Here is a 16,906-nt window from a genome sequence, read left to right on the forward strand (position 1 = left end):
GCTCTTCGTCACCTCCATAAACGAGAAACATATCCTTAGTCCTCTTCAGGTACTTCAGGATATTCTTGACCGCTGTCCAGTGTTCCTTGCCGGGATTACTTTGGTACCTTCCTACCAAACTTACGGCAAGGTTTACATCAGGTCTGGTACACAGCATGGCATACATAATAGACCCTATGGCCGAGGCATAGGGGATGACACTCATCTCTTCTATATCTTCTGCCGTGGTCGGGCATTAAGCCGTGCTCAATTGCACACCTTGCAATACAGGCAAGAACCCCTTCTTGGACTGATCCATATTGAACTTCTTCAATATCTTATCAAGGTATGTACTCTGTGAAAGACCAATGAGGCGTCTCGATCTGTCTCTATAGATCTTGATGCCTAATATATAAGCAGCTTCTCCAAGGTCCTTCATTGAAAAACACTTATTCAAATAGGCCTTTATACTTTCCAAGAATTCTATATCATTTCCCATCAATAGTATGTCATCCACATATAATATGAGAAATGCTACAGAGCTCCCACTCACTTTCTTGTAAACACAGGCTTCTCCATAAGTCTGTGTAAACCCAAACGCTTTGATCATCTCATCAAAGCGAATGTTCCAACTCCGAGATGCTTGCACCAGCCCATAGATTGAGCGCTGGAGCTTGCATACTTTGTTAGCATTCTTAGGATCGACAAAACCTTCCGGCTGCATTATATACAACTCTTCCTTAAGGAAGCCATTAAGGAATGCCGTTTTGACGTCCATCTGCCATATCTCATAATCATAGTATGCGGCAATTGCTAACATGATTCGGACGGACTTCAGCTTCGCTACGGGTGAGAAAGTCTCATCGTAGTCAACCCCTTGAACTTGTCGATAACCCTTAGCGACAAGTCGAGCTTTGTAGATGGTCACATTACCATCTGCGTCCGTCTTCTTCTTAAAGATCCATTTGTTTTCTATGGCTCGCCGCTCATCGGGCAAGTCAGTCAAAGTCCATACTTTGTTTTCATACATGGATTCTATCTCGGATTTCATGGCTTCTAGCCATTTGTCGGAATCTGGGCCCGCCATCGCTTCTTCATAGTTTGAAGGTTCACCGTTGTCTAACAACATGATTTCCAGGACAGGGTTGTCGTACCACTCTGGTGCGGAACGTGTCCTTGTGGACCTACGAAGTTCAGTAACTTGATCCGAAGCTTCATGATCATCATCATTAACTTCCTCCCCAGTCGGTGTAGGCACCACGGGAACATTTTCCCGCGCTGCGCTACTTTCCGGTTCGGAAGGGGTGACTATCACCTCATCAAGTTCCACTTTCCTCCCACTCAATTCTTTCGAGAGAAACTCCTTCTCCAGAAAGGACCCGTTTTTGGCAACGAAGATCTTGCCTTCGGATCTGAGGTAGAAGGTATACCCAATAGTTTCCTTAGGGTATCCTATGAAGACGCATTTTTCCGATTTGGGTTCGAGCTTTTCAGGTTGAAGTTTCTTGACATAAGCATCGCATCCCCAAACTTTTAGAAACGACAGCTTAGGTTTCTTCCCAAACCATAATTCATACGGTGTCGTCTCAACGGATTTCGACGGAGCCCTATTTAAAGTGAATGCGGCAGTCTCTAAAGCATAACCCCAAAATGAGAGTGGTAAATCGGTAAGAGACATCATAGATCGCACCATATCCAATAGAGTGCGATTACGACGTTCGGACACACCATTTCTCTGAGGTGTTCCAGGCGGCGTGAGTTGTGAAACTATTCCACATTTCCTTAAGTGTGTACCAAATTCGTGACTTAAACATTCTCCTCCACGATCTGATCGTAAGAATTTTATTTTTCTGTCACGTTGATTCTCAACCTCACTCTGAAATTCCTTGAACTTTTCAAAGGTTTCAGACTTGTGTTTCATTAGGTAGACATACCCATATCTACTTAAATCATCAGTGAGAGTGAGAACATAACGATATCCTCCGCGAGCCTCAACACTCATTGGACCGCACACATCGGTATGTATGATTTCCAATAAGTTGGTTGCTCGCTCCATTGTTCCGGAGAACGGAGTCTTGGTCATCTTACCCATGAGGCATGGTTCGCACATGTCAAATGATTCGTAATCAAGAGACTCCAAAAGTCCATCTGCATGGAGCTTCTTCATGCGCTTAACACCAATGTGACCAAGGCGGCAGTGCCACAAGTATGTGGGACTATCGTTATCAACTTTACATCTTTTGGTATTCACACTATGAACATGTGTAACATCACGTTTGAGATTCATCAAAAATAAACCATTGACCAGCGGGGCATGACCATAAAACATATCTCTCAAATAAATAGAACAACCATTATTCTCAGATTTAAATGAGTAGCCATCTCGAATTAAACGAGATCCAGATACAATGTTCATGCTCAAAGCTGGCACTAAATAACAATTATTGAGGTTTAAAACTAATCCCGTGGGTATATGCAGAGGTAGCGTGCCAATGGCGATCACATCGACCTTGGAACCATTCCCGACGCGCATCGTCACCTCGTCCTTTGCCAGTCTCCGTTTATTCCGTAGTTCCTGTTTTCAGTTACAAGTATGAGCAACCGCACCGGTATCAAATACCCAGGAGCTACTACGAGTACTGGTAAGGTACACATCAATTACTTGTATATCACATATACCTTGGGTGTTGCCGGCCTTCTTCTTGTCCGCTAAATATTTGGGGCAGTTCCGCTTCCAGTGACCACTTCCCTTGCAATAAAAGCACTCAGTCTCGGGCTTGGGTCCATTCTTTGACTTCTTCCCGGCAACTGGCTTACCGGGCGCGGCAACTCCCTTGCCGTCCTTCTTGAAGTTCTTCTTACCCTTGCCCTTCTTGAACTTAGTGGTTTTATTCACCATCAACACTTGATGTTCTTTTCTGATCTCTACCTCAGCTGATTTCAGCATTGAATATACCTCGGGAATGGTCTTTTCCATCCCCTGCATATTGTAGTTCATCACAAAGCTCTTGTAGCTTGGTGGAAGCGACTGGAGGATTCTGTCAATGACCGCGTCATCCGGGAGATTAACTCCCAGCTGAGACAAGCGGTTGTGCAACCCAGACATTCTGAGTATGTGCTCACTAACAGAACTGTTCTCCTCCATTTTACAGCTGAAGAACTTGTCGGAGACATCATATCTCTCGACCTGGGCATGAGCTTGAAAAACCAGTTTCAGCTCCTCGAACATCTCATATGCTCCATGTTTCTCAAAACGCTTTTGGAGACCCGGTTCTAAGCTGTAAAGCATGCCGCACTGAACGAGGGAGTAATCATCAGCACGCTGCTGCCAAGTGTTCATGACGTCTTGGTTCTCAGGGATTGGTGCTTCACCTAGCGGTGCTTCTAAGACATAATCTTTCTTGGCTGCTATGAGGATGATCCTCAGGTTCCGGACCCAGTCCGTATAGTTGTTGCCATCATCTTTCAGCTTGGTTTTCTCTAGGAACGCGTTGAAATTGAGGACAACGTGGGCCATTTGATCTACAATACATAGTGTAAAGATTTTAGACTAAGTTCATGATAATTGAGTTCATCTAATCAAATTATTTAATGAACTCCCACTCAGATAGACATCCCTCTCGTCATCTAAGTGAAACATGATCCGAGTTTAACTAGGCCATGTCCGATCATCACGTGAGACGGACTAGTCAAGATCGGTGAACATCTCCATGTTGATCGTATCTTCTATACGACTCATGCTCGACCTTTCGGTCCTCCGTGTTCCAAGGCCATGTCTGTACATGCTAGGCTCGTCAAGTCAACCTAAGTGTATTGCGTGTGTTCCGAGGCCATGTCTGTACATGCTAGGCTCGTCAACACCCGTTGTATTCGAACGTTAGAATCTATCACACCCGATCATCACGTGGTGCTTCGAAACAACGAACCTTCGCAACGGTGCACAGTTAGGGTGAACACTTTCTTGAAATTATTATAAGGGATCATCCTACTTGCTACCATCGTTCTAAGCAAATAAGATGCAAAAACATGATAAACATCACATGCAATCATATAGTGACATGATATGGCCAATATCATCATGCTCCTTTGATCTCCATCTTCGGGGCACCATGATCATCTTTGTCACCGGCATGACACCATGATCTCCATCATCATGATCTCCATCATTGTGTCTTCATGAAGTCGTCACGCCAATGATTACTTCTACTTCTATGGCTAACGCGTTTAGCAATAAAGTAAAGTAATTTACATGGCGTTATTCAATGACACGCAGGTCATACAAAATAATAAAGACAACTCCTATGGCTCCTGCCGGTTGTCATACTCATCGACATGCAAGTCGTGATTCCTATTACAAGAATATGATCAATCTCATACATCACATATATCATTCATCACATCTTCTGGCCATATCACATCATATAGCACTTGCTGCAAAAACAAGTTAGACGTCCTCTAATTGTTGTTGCAAGTTTTTACGTGGTTTGTAGGTTTCTAGCAAGAACGTTTCTTACCTACGTACGACCACAACGTGATTTGCCAATTTCTATTTACCCTTCATAAGGACCCTTTTCATCGAATCCGTTCCGACTAAAGTAGGAGAGACAGACACCCGCTAGCCACCTTATGCAACTTGTGCATGTTAGTCGGTGGAACCTGTCTCACGTAAGCGTACGTGTAAGGTCGGTCCGGGCCGCTTCATCCTACAATGCCGCCGAAACAAGAAACGACTAGTAGCGGCAAGAAGAATTGGCAAACTCAACGCCCACAACTGCTTTGTGTTCTACTCGTGCATAGTAACTACGCATAGGCCTGGCTCATGATGCCACTGTTGGGAATCGTAGCATAATTTTAAAAAAAAATCCTACGTTCACCAAGATGCATCTATGGAGTATACTAGCAACGAGGGGAAGGGAGTGCATCTACATACCCTTGTAGATCGCGAGCGGAAGCGTTCCAATGAACGTGGATGACGGAGTCGTACTCGCCGTGATCCAAATCACCGATGACCGAGTGCCGAACGGACGGCACCTCCGCGTTCAACACACGTACGGTGCAGCGACGTCTCCTCCTTCTTGATCCAGCAAGGGGGAAGGAGAGGTTGATGGAGATCCAGCAGCACGACGGCGTGGTGGTGGATGTAGCGGGTATCCGCAGGGCTACGCCGAGCTTCTGCGAGAGAGAGAGAGGTGTTGCAGGGGAGGAGGGAGGCGCCAAGGCTGTTGTGTCCTGCCCTCCCTCCCCCCCCTTTATATAGGCCCCTAGGGGGGGCGCCGGCCCCAAGAGATGAGATCTCAAGGGGGGGGGCGGCCACAAGGGGGGAAAGGGGTTGCCTTGCCCCCCAAGGCAAGGGGGAACTCCCCCCCCTTAGGGTTCCCAACCCTAGGCGCAGGGGGGAGGCCCAAGGGTGGCGCCCCAGCCCACTAGGGGCTGGTTCCCTTCCACTTTCAGCCCACGGGGCCCTCCGGGATAGGTGGCCCCACCCGGTGGACCCCCGGGACCCTTCCGGTGGTCCCGGTACAATACCGATAACCCCCGAAACTTTCCCGGTGGCCGAAACTGGACTTCCTATATATAATTCTTTACCTCCGGACCATTCCGGAACCTCTCGTGACGTCCGGGATCTCATCCGGGACTCCGAACAACTTTCGGTTTTCCGCATACATATATCTCTACAACCCTAGCGTCACCGAACCTTAAGTGTGTAGACCCTACGGGTTCGGGAGACATGCAGACATGACCGAGACGCCTCTCCGGTCAATAACCAACAGCGGGATCTGGATACCCATGTTGGCTCCCACATGTTCCACGATGATCTCATCGGATGAACCACGATGTCGAGGATTCAGTCAATCCCGTATACAATTCCCTTTGTCAATCGGTATGTTACTTGCCCGAGATTCGATCGTCGGTATCCCAATACCTTGTTCAATCTCGTTACCGGCAAGTCTCTTTACTCGTACCGCAATTCATGATCCCGTGACTAACGCCTTAGTCACATTGAGCTCATTATGATGATGCATTACCGAGTGGGCCCAGAGATACCTCTCCGTCACACGGAGTGACAAATCCCAGTCTCGATCCGTGCCAACCCAACAGACACTTTCGGAGATGCCCGTAGTGCACCTTTATAGTCACCCAGTTACGTTGTGACGTTTGGCACACCCAAAGCACTCCTACGGTATCCGGGAGTTGCACGATCTCATGGTCTAAGGAAAAGATACTTGACATTGGAAAAGCTCTAGCAAACGAAACTACACGATCTTTTATGCTATGCTTAGGATTGGGTCTTGTCCATCACATCATTCTCCTAATGATGTGATCCCGTTATCAATGACATCCAATGTCCATAGTCAGGAAACCATGACTATCTGTTGATCAACGAGCTAGTCAACTAGAGGCTTACTAGGGACACATTGTGGTCTATGTATTCACACATGTATTACGATTTCCGGATAATACAATTATAGCATGAATAATAGACAATTACCATGAACAAAGAAATATAATAATAACCATTTATTATTGCCTCTAGGGCATATTTCCAACAGGTCCATCATCGCTCTCTGCCAGCCGAGGCTTCTCTCCATGGAGGCGGCTGCAGCGGTCGCCGGCGAGGGTTTTCTCGATCTACTGTAGGTGGGGATAAGAGGGGAGTTCGAACCGGCGCCCGTGGGAGGTGGGTGAGTGTGTGGTGGGGGGAGAGTGGTACAGTTACTTATTTAATGGCATTTAGGACATGGGTAGGGGAAATGTACAATATTCTTTCTACCTCCCGCCCCGGTCATAACACAGTAAAGAATTTTTTTGATTTTTGTTTAGAGGGAAACATCTTACTTTATTTAAACAAAGACTGGGATCTCTTCTGCTAATACACTAAGGATACAATCAGGGGGCGAAAGCCTCCAAACCAAAGAAACACAATCGCCTATAGCTACCTAGCCAAAGTATGAGCCGGCCGATTAACACAGTAAATAATTGAAGCAAGTGTTCTACTCTTGTTCCTTCTCCACTTTTCTGCACATGATAAAAGACAAGCTAAGTTAATGAATGATACAAAATTTAATAATCCACAATGCATACAAACACTTACTTCTGATTTAGTTTGCATTTCTTGCTACGTCTAGTGTGTCCTACCAATTTGCAAGCGCCGCACCGGGTTTTCAACTCATCAAAAGAGAGTGGTCTACCATTTTTCGAGACAGGGCGGCTCTCATCTACCTTTGTTGCACCTTTGCTTGACACTTTCATAGGATCTTTAACCTCAATCATGTTGCCTTCACCATCGTCCACATATTCAACTGCACACTTACTGACGTCATTTGTTTGCTTCAACAAATTTTCCTATAGCAGATCATACTCATGACTCTTAGCTATCACAGCCTTCAAACACTCCTGTAACTGATCCCACAAAGCAGGGTGTTTGCATGCCGCATGCATAGCTTCAGACGCTAACACACTGACCTGGCTATATTTCATTCTTTCCCTGGCCCCAGTCCAACCAAATCCCAACAAATCGCTTGTGCGCCTTGCGGGCAGTCCCAACCTTGCTTCTTTCGTGAATATATGTTCAAGTGCTTCACTACATGGAATATGTGCTTGCAAGGTAGACCCTTTCGAATCATTCTTCTGCAGCTGCACCTTATAGTTTCTGCGGAATTTACTGGTGTATACTCCACCCAAAAACGGCGCTTCCGGTTATTCTTCCAGGCCACGATGTACTGCTGTGATCCATCTCCCAGCTTAATTTCTACAATCTCCATGCCGTCAATTTTTCTAAGATCATCTTGCAACATATAGAAGTTTGCTGGAGTGAAGACGTGAGAAGCAGCTATCTCAAGTTCCCTCGAGCTAGTAACTGGTACCGGTAAACTCTGTGAGGCCGTGCAGTCATCTCGCGCCTCGTTTTCACGGATACGCACAACGGCGTTCTCATAGTGCAAAATCATATCCACCAGGGTCATTTCACCGTCTAGGTGGAGGTGAAGGCATGAGTTCAGGCTTTCACTCCGCTTGTTGCTTTTCATGCCAAGCCAAAACCCCTCTGTTAGATAAGCCGCGGCCCACAGTCTCCTCTTCTTATACATCCGCCTCAACCATGTTACAGTTTTTTCCGACTGCCATCTTTTGGAAAATGCGTGCCATCTCTTCTCAAACATGGCCGTGGACATGCTGTAGTACAGAAGAGTTCGGAACTCCTTCAAGGACTTGTGACTAAGGTGAATCTTCATATTTTTCTCTATGTGCCACGTACATATACGGTGCCACACGTCTGGCAAGACTTCGCGAATTGCCTTGATCATCGCAGCGTCGGCGTCTGTGATAACACTCTTAGGCATCTTTTGACACATGGACCTCAAAAAAGTCTGCAGAAGCCACACGTATGTCTCCTCGGTCTCGTCCGAAATTATGGCACAACCAAAAACAGTGGTCTTCCGGTGATTGTTAAGAACAACAAAAGGTATGAATGGCATACCATAGCGGTTCATCTTGTACGTGCTATCAAATACAAGCACGTCGCCGCAGTCCTCATAGTCATGACGAGACTGGGAGTCGCACCAGAACATCCTATTCAAATGTCCTTCCTTATCTAGCTTGTACTCGAAAAAGAAGCTAGGATCCCTCTGTTTCCTACTGGCCATGATGCCTATGGCTGTGGCAGCATCACCTTTTGAAAGCAGCTTCCTCTTCTCCTTGGCGCAAAGGTTGTATATTTCACGCCTGGTAAAACCAAAACCGTCGTACCATACATGTTTGCTGATGAAGCAATCCATCATGTCGTGAATTCTAATCCCTGCAGCTCCCGTGGACATTATCTCATGCTTCTGGTACTCTTTGATTTTTCTATGGGACCAAAGAAAAGGTACCTCGTCCGGTCCTGCCAACATATGGCTATGCTTGTCCTCAAAACTTTCAACATACCAAACCCCATGCTTTTGGTCAAGCTTGACGGTCAGGTGCGCTTCACAAAAGCAGCGTGTCTCGGCTCTGAGCCTACGGTTGTGTCCTTCCTCGGTTAGCAACTTGTTGTCACGTTTTCCTTGTCTGGAACAAACAAACCGCCTATAACGCATATGACGTGACTCCGTTTTGCTATACCTGACCTTATTCTTTCTAATGCTGAAACCATTATCTCTAGCATAGCTGTTGTAGAAATCATACGCAGCATCGTGAGACGTAAAGGTCATTTCCATTATCTGCTTGAACATATCCCTCTTATCATCTGCACTGGCAGTATCTTGGACATTCTTTGCCCCATCATCTTGTGTCACCTACACAATCAAACAACAGCCATGAAAACAGTTTTCTATGGTTTAACATTACTTCCATAGAACATTGATTACACACATACCTCACTCATGATGACCGACGACTAGGACTCCCCAGAATCAGGTGCGTCTAATGATTCGTCGTTAAGGCCTGTCTCCGCGTCGGATTCATCGTAATAGTCGTACGCATTATGACATTCGGAAATGAACTGAAAAATACAACACAAATACATAATTACTTATCATATAATATTCCAGAAGAAATTCAATTTGCATGCCAACAAAAAATTTCACTTACGTACCTGACTAATGTAATCTCCATTCGAGAGCTCCGAGTTGTTTTCTTGATCATCATCAAGCTCATCGATCTATAAATTTTCAACACAAAGATTTAATGTTGTCGGATGCCACCAAAAAATTACAACATGACAATGCCACTCACATTAAGATCGTCCCATTCGTTCCCATTCTCTGACCGATCTTCACGATCTGAATTTTCATCATCTGACCAATCTTCTATCCAGTCTTTCATCAGTTTTCCAAACTCCATGTCTACCATGATATCAGTTAACTCCTCGTCCGCCATTTCCTACAACCAATAATATTTATCATCACATGTGCAAACATTATCAATGATGAAATATACAACACATAGCACACGATCACGGATGTTATGTAAACAACCGCAACCGATGTCGTTCAGATCTGCCAAACTTAGTAAGGAAGATGGCCACGGCACCCGTCGTGATCACTTTCAATCGCGAGGAACTGCACGATCTCAACACCTAGCTAGATATGTGATTACCTCTGCCGCCGGATACCTAGGTTAGCCGCCACATCAAATAACGATACTGGTGGTGCGCATAGCCGACGGCAACCAACGCTACGTGAACCCAGATCACGAGGAGCAGCACTATTGGAATAAGATCCACGATCGCATGCGCCGCCGGGTAGCTAGGTTACCCGCCCCGCTAGGTTAACCACTACCACTGGCGGCGGCAGTTCATTCGATGTTGCCGCGAGCGAGACTAGAGGGGGGATGCGGGATGCGGTACCTGTGCGCGCTCGTTGGAGATTCACGACGTTGTCGCGCCCGCTGTCCGACGAGATCGCCGGCGACGAGATAGCCGCCGCTGGAGATCTACTACGTGACTTATGGAGCTGCGTCAATGCTCGCGAGATTGATGGAGCTGCGTGAATGATTGGATTCGGCAGGTCTTACGTGGACGTGGGGTCGTGTGATGTTTTTTTTTCGGACCAGGGTACTGTACGTATACGGTCTGGGTTATACAGGGCTAGACAGGGCTTGGATCTGGGCTACGGCGGGCCAGGAAAAAAACAAACTCGCGGGGACAAAAATACCCCTCTGAAATTAGGTTAGGGGGGAGCACCGGAGCAGGGCTCTTGGAACCCATGCTTCTGTCCATTTGGAATCCATCATGACCACATAAACATCACCACAAATAGGCTAGCTCTGGCGTTGAAGCTAGCCTTTGGGTTGGTCCAATAATAACTAAAAGGTCCGAATTCTGCAGGTCTGATCGTCGAATTCCACATCAGGTAGGTGGTGGAAGTAGAATGCTGACAGAGTACACCCCTGCGATGTCCATGCTCACCTGCATTGGCTTCTGCTGCCTCGGTTGGTCATCGGATTTTAAGTTCTGGACCGTTCCTGATAAGATCCGGTCAGCATGCCTTTGAATTTCGCCCTCTGCTTCGCCTAAATGAAATACTTCATGTTGATGCGGTGGCGCCCGAAGAGTGCCTTTCTTGTGTGCTATTGCATGTGGATTTGGTCATGATTAAATTTAAAAAAAAATTCACTTCAGAAACCATGGCTAGATGATCATGACGTGGATTAGTTTAGTGGATCTAAATCTGATAGTACTACCCTTTTGATTGCACAGATTTCCCGTACGTTTTTCTTAAGAACATTCTGTAGTTTTACCGTAAGCTGTACCTCTATGGTTAGTAGACTCTAGTAGGTCGCACTGTCTGCATATGTTGGATGGAACATAAGTTACAAGCTCTACCACAGACACACAGAGGAGCGACAAAACCAGCCAGTGCATCCACGAGCCGGCTATAAATATTGATCCATGTCCGCACAAGCTTGGCCATCCAGGGCTGAGACCTGAGAGATCGTAATGTCCGCACAAGTGTGAAGATCCATGTCAAATGACCAGCTTATAAATAGGGCTACCCCTTTTATTTGCTCTATTATAAATCAATTTGTCATTCGAATCAAAACTCCACAAGCTAACTAACATTTACACAGTATAAACGCGTACGTTTTCCTTGTGCTCATCCCAGGAAAGCACCGAGCATATTGCACAACCAACTTAGCAGTTAGCACAATCGATATTGGAATGTAGGGCCATCTCTTATAGTCCGCACAGCAGCTGCGGCACCAGGCAAAGCCAAATTTTGTAGCTTGATGCTTATGAATCTCACCAACAACACCCATTCCGGCACAATGTGTGCCCACAGATTTATGCCTGCATGGTGATTAAGAAGAAAAATATGTAAAACCCCACATATTCCAGCACGATGTACAAGCGAAGCGCCCAGTGCATACAAGTTTACGCCAAATACAAAAAACCCAGTACATTGACATACCAGCAAAGCACCGCGCAAGGACCCATTAGTCATATTCTGCTCACAAAAGAAATAGCAATTACAACACAGGAAACGTATAGCCTCTTCCATTGACATTGCACGTATCAACCCAGCATCTCCAAGATAACGTAAAAAGTTTCCTAATACACTTATTGCTTGCCTCAGATAGCTGTCCTCCAATTACTAACATTGGCTCCCCTGGAATAGTGTACTGAATGAATTCTTACAGAAAGGAAGAGTATCAAACAAACTACTCCTGACAAGTCATGGGGCTTCTTTGCTCCAAGGTTCCCATCTCCCTCTCCCTCTTTTCAATTCTGGACAAGGGCTGGAGTAGCGCCCCCATCTTTCTCTCTCCTTTCAGTTCTGGACACGCGTTGGCACAGTGCCCCTTGTTCTACACTTCTTGGCGTAGCGCCTCTTCTTCCTTTTCTTCATGGGTGCTGCCATGAATTCCTGGATAGCTTCCTTCATTCCTTTCCTCTGTTGCTGAACCACTTGTGTCGTGGTGAGTAGACGACACTGGGCTGGATTGTGGTTAGTCCCTTCACACATGAAACAGGTGACTTGCGTAGTGGGACATTCTTCACCCAAGTGGCTCGCTTCACAATAGGGGCATCCATCCTGGTGTTCCTTATCGGTGTGTCCTATTTCTCCACAGATTTTGCATGCGCGGTGCATCTTCATGTTTGGATCAGAGGAATCCAAGAAAAATATTGTTTGTTGGTGCTCAGATTCTATGGGTGTATAGGAGGGGATTTCCCATCAGTAATCACTGCACCAAAAAAGGTTCATATCGCTAAATCAGCAGTCCCACAAAAACTAGAATTATACAGACAAAAAAAAATAACGGAGATTAAACTGGAATTTGGGGGCGAGCGTAACTCAAGATCCATCTAGACGGATTTGCACTCTTAAGCGCCACCTGAATTACCTCTCGGGCAAGGTTTTTGAGTCGCCAAGTCAAGCCAAGTCGCCGAGGCTGCGGCTAGTGGCTTGCTGGCTTGAGTCAGCGACTTGGCTTGATTAGTCGCCCCAAGTCGCCATGGCACAACAGTACATAGAGCAGCAGAGCACATAGATATACAGCAGCAGAAGAGCACATATAGAACAGAGAAAATATACTACATCTAAGCAGAGCACATATAGAGCCCACCCTGCGCTCTCTTTCATATACTATATCTAAGCAGAGCACATATATGGCCCACCCTGCGCTCTCTTTCCTTCGGTCCTCCTCCTTCCCCAGTCCCCACATGATCACATATACAACAGCAGCAAGCCACGCGAGCCAGCGAGCCAGCGAGTCGTGCGACTAATCGCCCCAAGTCACCGGCGAGCCACGCGAGTCGCGCGACTTGCTCCCTGAGTCAAGTTGCCTGCGCGAGCCAGCCACGCCGCGACGACTTGGCGATTAGTCGGCGATTAGTCGGCGACTCAAAAACAGAGCTCTCGGGACTGTTGTAAACTCAGATGCACCAAGAGAATGGCGGCCAAACAATGGGACAGTGATTCCCAAGTCAAACAAATGAAATACCAACACATAAAAATGAAAGCATCAAAGAGGAGCCTTAGGCGGCAACTGTGAATGTTTTCAGAAAAAAATCAAGTTTTGATTTATCAACATTTGCAATGCAAAGAATAAGTGAAGACAGCAAAGTAAAATTGAAATAAATGGGGATGTTAACAAGGCTCAGACATCCAAGGAAGGAATTAGCAGCATTAACTCTAAAGTCTAGCTGGGAAAAAGCTCTTAGGTGGCAACTGAGAATGTTTGAGAAACAAGCCTTAAATTTATCTCATCGCCAGAACTTATCCTCAAATCATATTGACCACAACTTGTTAGCTAGTCGTAACAAAATTTAATCACAATAAACAGTTCAGTACACCGACCAAAATACAGTCTCAGGTTACTACCAACAAAAAATTAGATACGATGCAAAAAACAGAGCAAACAAGATCAAAGAGAATCCCTCAGAGACCAGCTTAAAATCATGCACACAGCTGAACCAAACCAGCTGCAAATGGATATTCCAGCCCACAAACAACAAAGGTTATGGGCGAAGGAGGACACTTGCAGTGGAGAGAACCAGCTGTTGTTTACAGTGTCATACGGCACTTCCTATGGTCTGAGAATCTTCACAAGGATAATTTAAGAACGGACAAAATTAACTATACAAACTATACTAGGACCTGAAGCTATTGGTATTAAGCCTCAGAAAGCCGCAAAAATATCGTCATTCAGAATCTGATGGTAATTCCAACAAAAAGCTAATCATCATGGGCTTCAATTGCATTATAGCTCAAATAAAATCGATGGAAACAAGGCGTATCATCAGAATATAAATGCCTTCTCATTCACAGGTAAAAATAAGCACTATGTCAGAAAGTGTCCTAAGATTGTTTCAAGGTTTCATCCCATGATACTAACGGAATAAAGAAACAAAACATTGGAAAAGCTGATCTCTAATGGATTCAGTTGCAAAGATACAGGCGGCTCAAGCCATCCTCGGACCAAGTGTTGGATTATGCATCGATACCTCCTCACAATCGAAACAGATGTTGTAAGAAGCAAACGATGAATAGCAGTAAAGAAAGATACATAGTTGCTCAGTTGTGGCAATGTTTAATTGGTTCGATTCTGCCAGCGATGTCGTCAATGCTTTCAGAAGAGGGAGCTTGTTATCCTCATCGCAACTACATCCTCCAAAGCAAACAAACACATCAAACACAAAAAGACGCATGAAAGAGAAAACAACAATGGGCATCAGACTAAAAACCAGGTATCAGATGGCTTGGTTCAGCGGGATAATCAGCACACAAATCGACTCCTGAGAGAAAAGCCTGTGATTTGGTCTGTTGAGCTTGAATATTTGCAAACCGCCACTGCCATCATCCAAACCAAATTCTAGAAAAAATATCGAACCAAATGAGAAAGGTTCACACTGCTCACAAAAGGCGTCACGAAGGCACGATAACTCAAAAATAAAACAGTATAGAAGTAAGCATAGCATCATAAGACCGCTGTGCAGTCAAATTCTCATCTACAAAGTCAGATTCGCAAGTATGTCAATCAGCACAGATCCACCGAAGCAGATCCTAAGACTGGGGCGACAAATATTTACTCATCATCCTCATAACTTCAATATAGCCAATTCAAAATCAGCTAGCTATGCTCCTCAATCATTCCAACTATACCTGCTCTGTTTTATCTCAATTTGTATCATCTTGTACTCTACATAATTAATTATTACAGCTGGTACTACATGAAAGTTCTAAAAGAATTTCAAATTGTCCAACAATTTGCGAATTGCTATCTTACAAACTGGTTCTTAGTTTATATATTTAAAGAATACCCAGAAGACATCACAATGACGTCAAGCAAAAGTCAACGGAAAGGAGCTCAGTAAGGAAGTAGCAATGGATAATCACACCAGATAGATCATATTGAGTGAATTTTCGCATCAATGCTCAAAACCCAAGCAAAAACAAAAACTTCAATTCAGGAAATGGTTTCTCATGTGCAATTAGAATTGAAACTACACAGGCAAACCTAAAGGTCGTCAACTAGGAGCTAAAGACTTTTGTTCAAGTTCACAGTTTGGTCATCTGAACTACAAAAACAAAAAGATTCTGGCCTCATTATTAATTATACTTACCTCATGAAGGGAAATGAGTTGAGACATATGCTTGTCTATTACTCCTAGACAATCAATAAAAAGAATTAACATGTCAAACCTAGAAGATAGTACTATATGTAATAAAAAGACTCAGAATATGGGTGGTGATTCAGCGGGATGGTCGGCAAGGGAAATGAATGCCAATTACGACGAACGAGACCAAATATCAATCGCCACGGACCTCAAACCGGATGCAAAAACAAGTAAAATCCCTCAGAGTAGAACGCAGAGAAAAGAGAGATCGAAAACTGCAGAGGAATGGGGGAGGGAGAGGGAACCTGTTGAGACGGGAGGTGGCGGCGCGGGGAAGAAGGTCCCTCTTCGCTGGTGGTTAGGGTTTCGCAGAGGCGCCCGGCCGACCCGTGCCGTTGGATCGTCGTCGCTCCCCCCTTTTTTTTTTTGAGACCCGATCGTCGTGGCTCGCAGGCGACCGGCCCAGGATCGAGAGAAATGTGTACGATAAGTCTGGTGTAATCTGCTCGGCCCATAGATCACGTCTGATGGGGCCCACTAACGCATCGCTTTGTTTTTTTCTAAATGCGTTTGGGGGAGCTCCTAACCGGCGCCTTAAGCGCCGGTTCAGGCAGCTGGCGCTCGCATGCCGCACCCCATGGGCCGGCCCACCGCGCGCAGTAGAAGGTAAAAACGTCTCGCGAAAAAAAGTGCAGATACAGGCACTCGACCTCATAATTCTCAAAAAAAAAAAAGGCACTCGACCTCACGACTTGCGGCTACAACAAAAGAACTGTTTCGCTAACCACTACTGCTTGTGAGGACTAGTGACTACAGTACAAAGAACGCAAAATAGTTATGAACCAATGCATCAGCGCTATTTATTAGATTTGTGAAGTATTTGCAAACAATTTGGAAAAGTTGATTTTTTATGAAAAAACTTCATCAAATTTTGAAAAAACTTAACGAAATTTTAAAAAACAGTTCATTGATGTTTAATAAAAGTTGAGTGAATTAGAAAAAAGTTCATCGATTTTCAAAAAAGCTCATCGAATTTGAAAGAAAGTTCATCAAGTTGAAAAAGTTCATCAAATTAGGCAAAAAGTTCATCGAATTTTAAAAAAGTTCATCGGTTCTGCGAAAAGTTCATCAAATTTGAAAAAAGCGTTCATCAATTTTGAAAAAAGTTCATCGATTCTGAAAGAGTTCACCGATTTTGAAAAAAAGTTCATTGGTCTTGAAAAAACTGTACAAACTTCAGAAAAAGTTCACGAATTTAACAAAAACGTTCAGTGTACATCAAAATATGTTCAATGGGTATTTAAATGGTTTTTCAGCGCATATCACAAAATTGTTCAATGTGTAGTTAAAAAATGTTCAGATTATATTACAAAAATGTTCAATGTATAA

The 16,906-nt window shown here is 44.8% G+C and overlaps 1 long non-coding RNA gene, 8 other non-coding genes and 1 pseudogene across 9 annotated transcripts; all 10 read right to left on the reverse strand.

The window, feature by feature from the left end:
• Window positions 1–11,875: 11,875 nt before the first annotated feature.
• Window positions 11,876–16,233, reverse strand: LOC123182721 (uncharacterized). Its single transcript, XR_006492286.1, has 2 exons — window positions 15,823–16,233; window positions 11,876–12,642 (listed from the first exon to the last, which is right to left on the reverse strand). It is a non-coding gene; the product is annotated as an uncharacterized lncRNA (long non-coding RNA).
• Window positions 13,554–13,672, reverse strand: LOC123183724 (small nucleolar RNA SNORD14). The gene has a single exon (XR_006492755.1). It is a non-coding gene; the product is annotated as a small nucleolar RNA SNORD14 (small nucleolar RNA).
• LOC123183835 (small nucleolar RNA Z112) lies at window positions 13,834–14,013 on the reverse strand. The gene has a single exon (XR_006492828.1). It is a non-coding gene; the product is annotated as a small nucleolar RNA Z112 (small nucleolar RNA).
• Window positions 14,072–14,152, reverse strand: LOC123183871 (small nucleolar RNA snoR77Y). Its single transcript, XR_006492860.1, has one exon. It is a non-coding gene; the product is annotated as a small nucleolar RNA snoR77Y (small nucleolar RNA).
• On the reverse strand, window positions 14,193–14,292 carry LOC123183850 (small nucleolar RNA snoR31/Z110/Z27). The gene has a single exon (XR_006492839.1). It is a non-coding gene; the product is annotated as a small nucleolar RNA snoR31/Z110/Z27 (small nucleolar RNA).
• LOC123183915 (uncharacterized) lies at window positions 14,334–14,418 on the reverse strand (annotated as a pseudogene).
• LOC123183737 (small nucleolar RNA R30/Z108) lies at window positions 14,471–14,566 on the reverse strand. The gene has a single exon (XR_006492766.1). It is a non-coding gene; the product is annotated as a small nucleolar RNA R30/Z108 (small nucleolar RNA).
• Window positions 14,654–14,758, reverse strand: LOC123183863 (small nucleolar RNA Z107/R87). The gene has a single exon (XR_006492852.1). It is a non-coding gene; the product is annotated as a small nucleolar RNA Z107/R87 (small nucleolar RNA).
• LOC123183905 (small nucleolar RNA U31b) lies at window positions 14,914–15,000 on the reverse strand. The gene has a single exon (XR_006492892.1). It is a non-coding gene; the product is annotated as a small nucleolar RNA U31b (small nucleolar RNA).
• LOC123183830 (small nucleolar RNA Z43) lies at window positions 15,631–15,726 on the reverse strand. Its single transcript, XR_006492824.1, has one exon. It is a non-coding gene; the product is annotated as a small nucleolar RNA Z43 (small nucleolar RNA).
• Window positions 16,234–16,906: the final 673 nt, after the last annotated feature.

This window comes from Triticum aestivum, chromosome 1D (assembly GCF_018294505.1).
Source record: "Triticum aestivum cultivar Chinese Spring chromosome 1D, IWGSC CS RefSeq v2.1, whole genome shotgun sequence".
NCBI lineage: Eukaryota > Viridiplantae > Streptophyta > Magnoliopsida > Poales > Poaceae > Triticum > Triticum aestivum.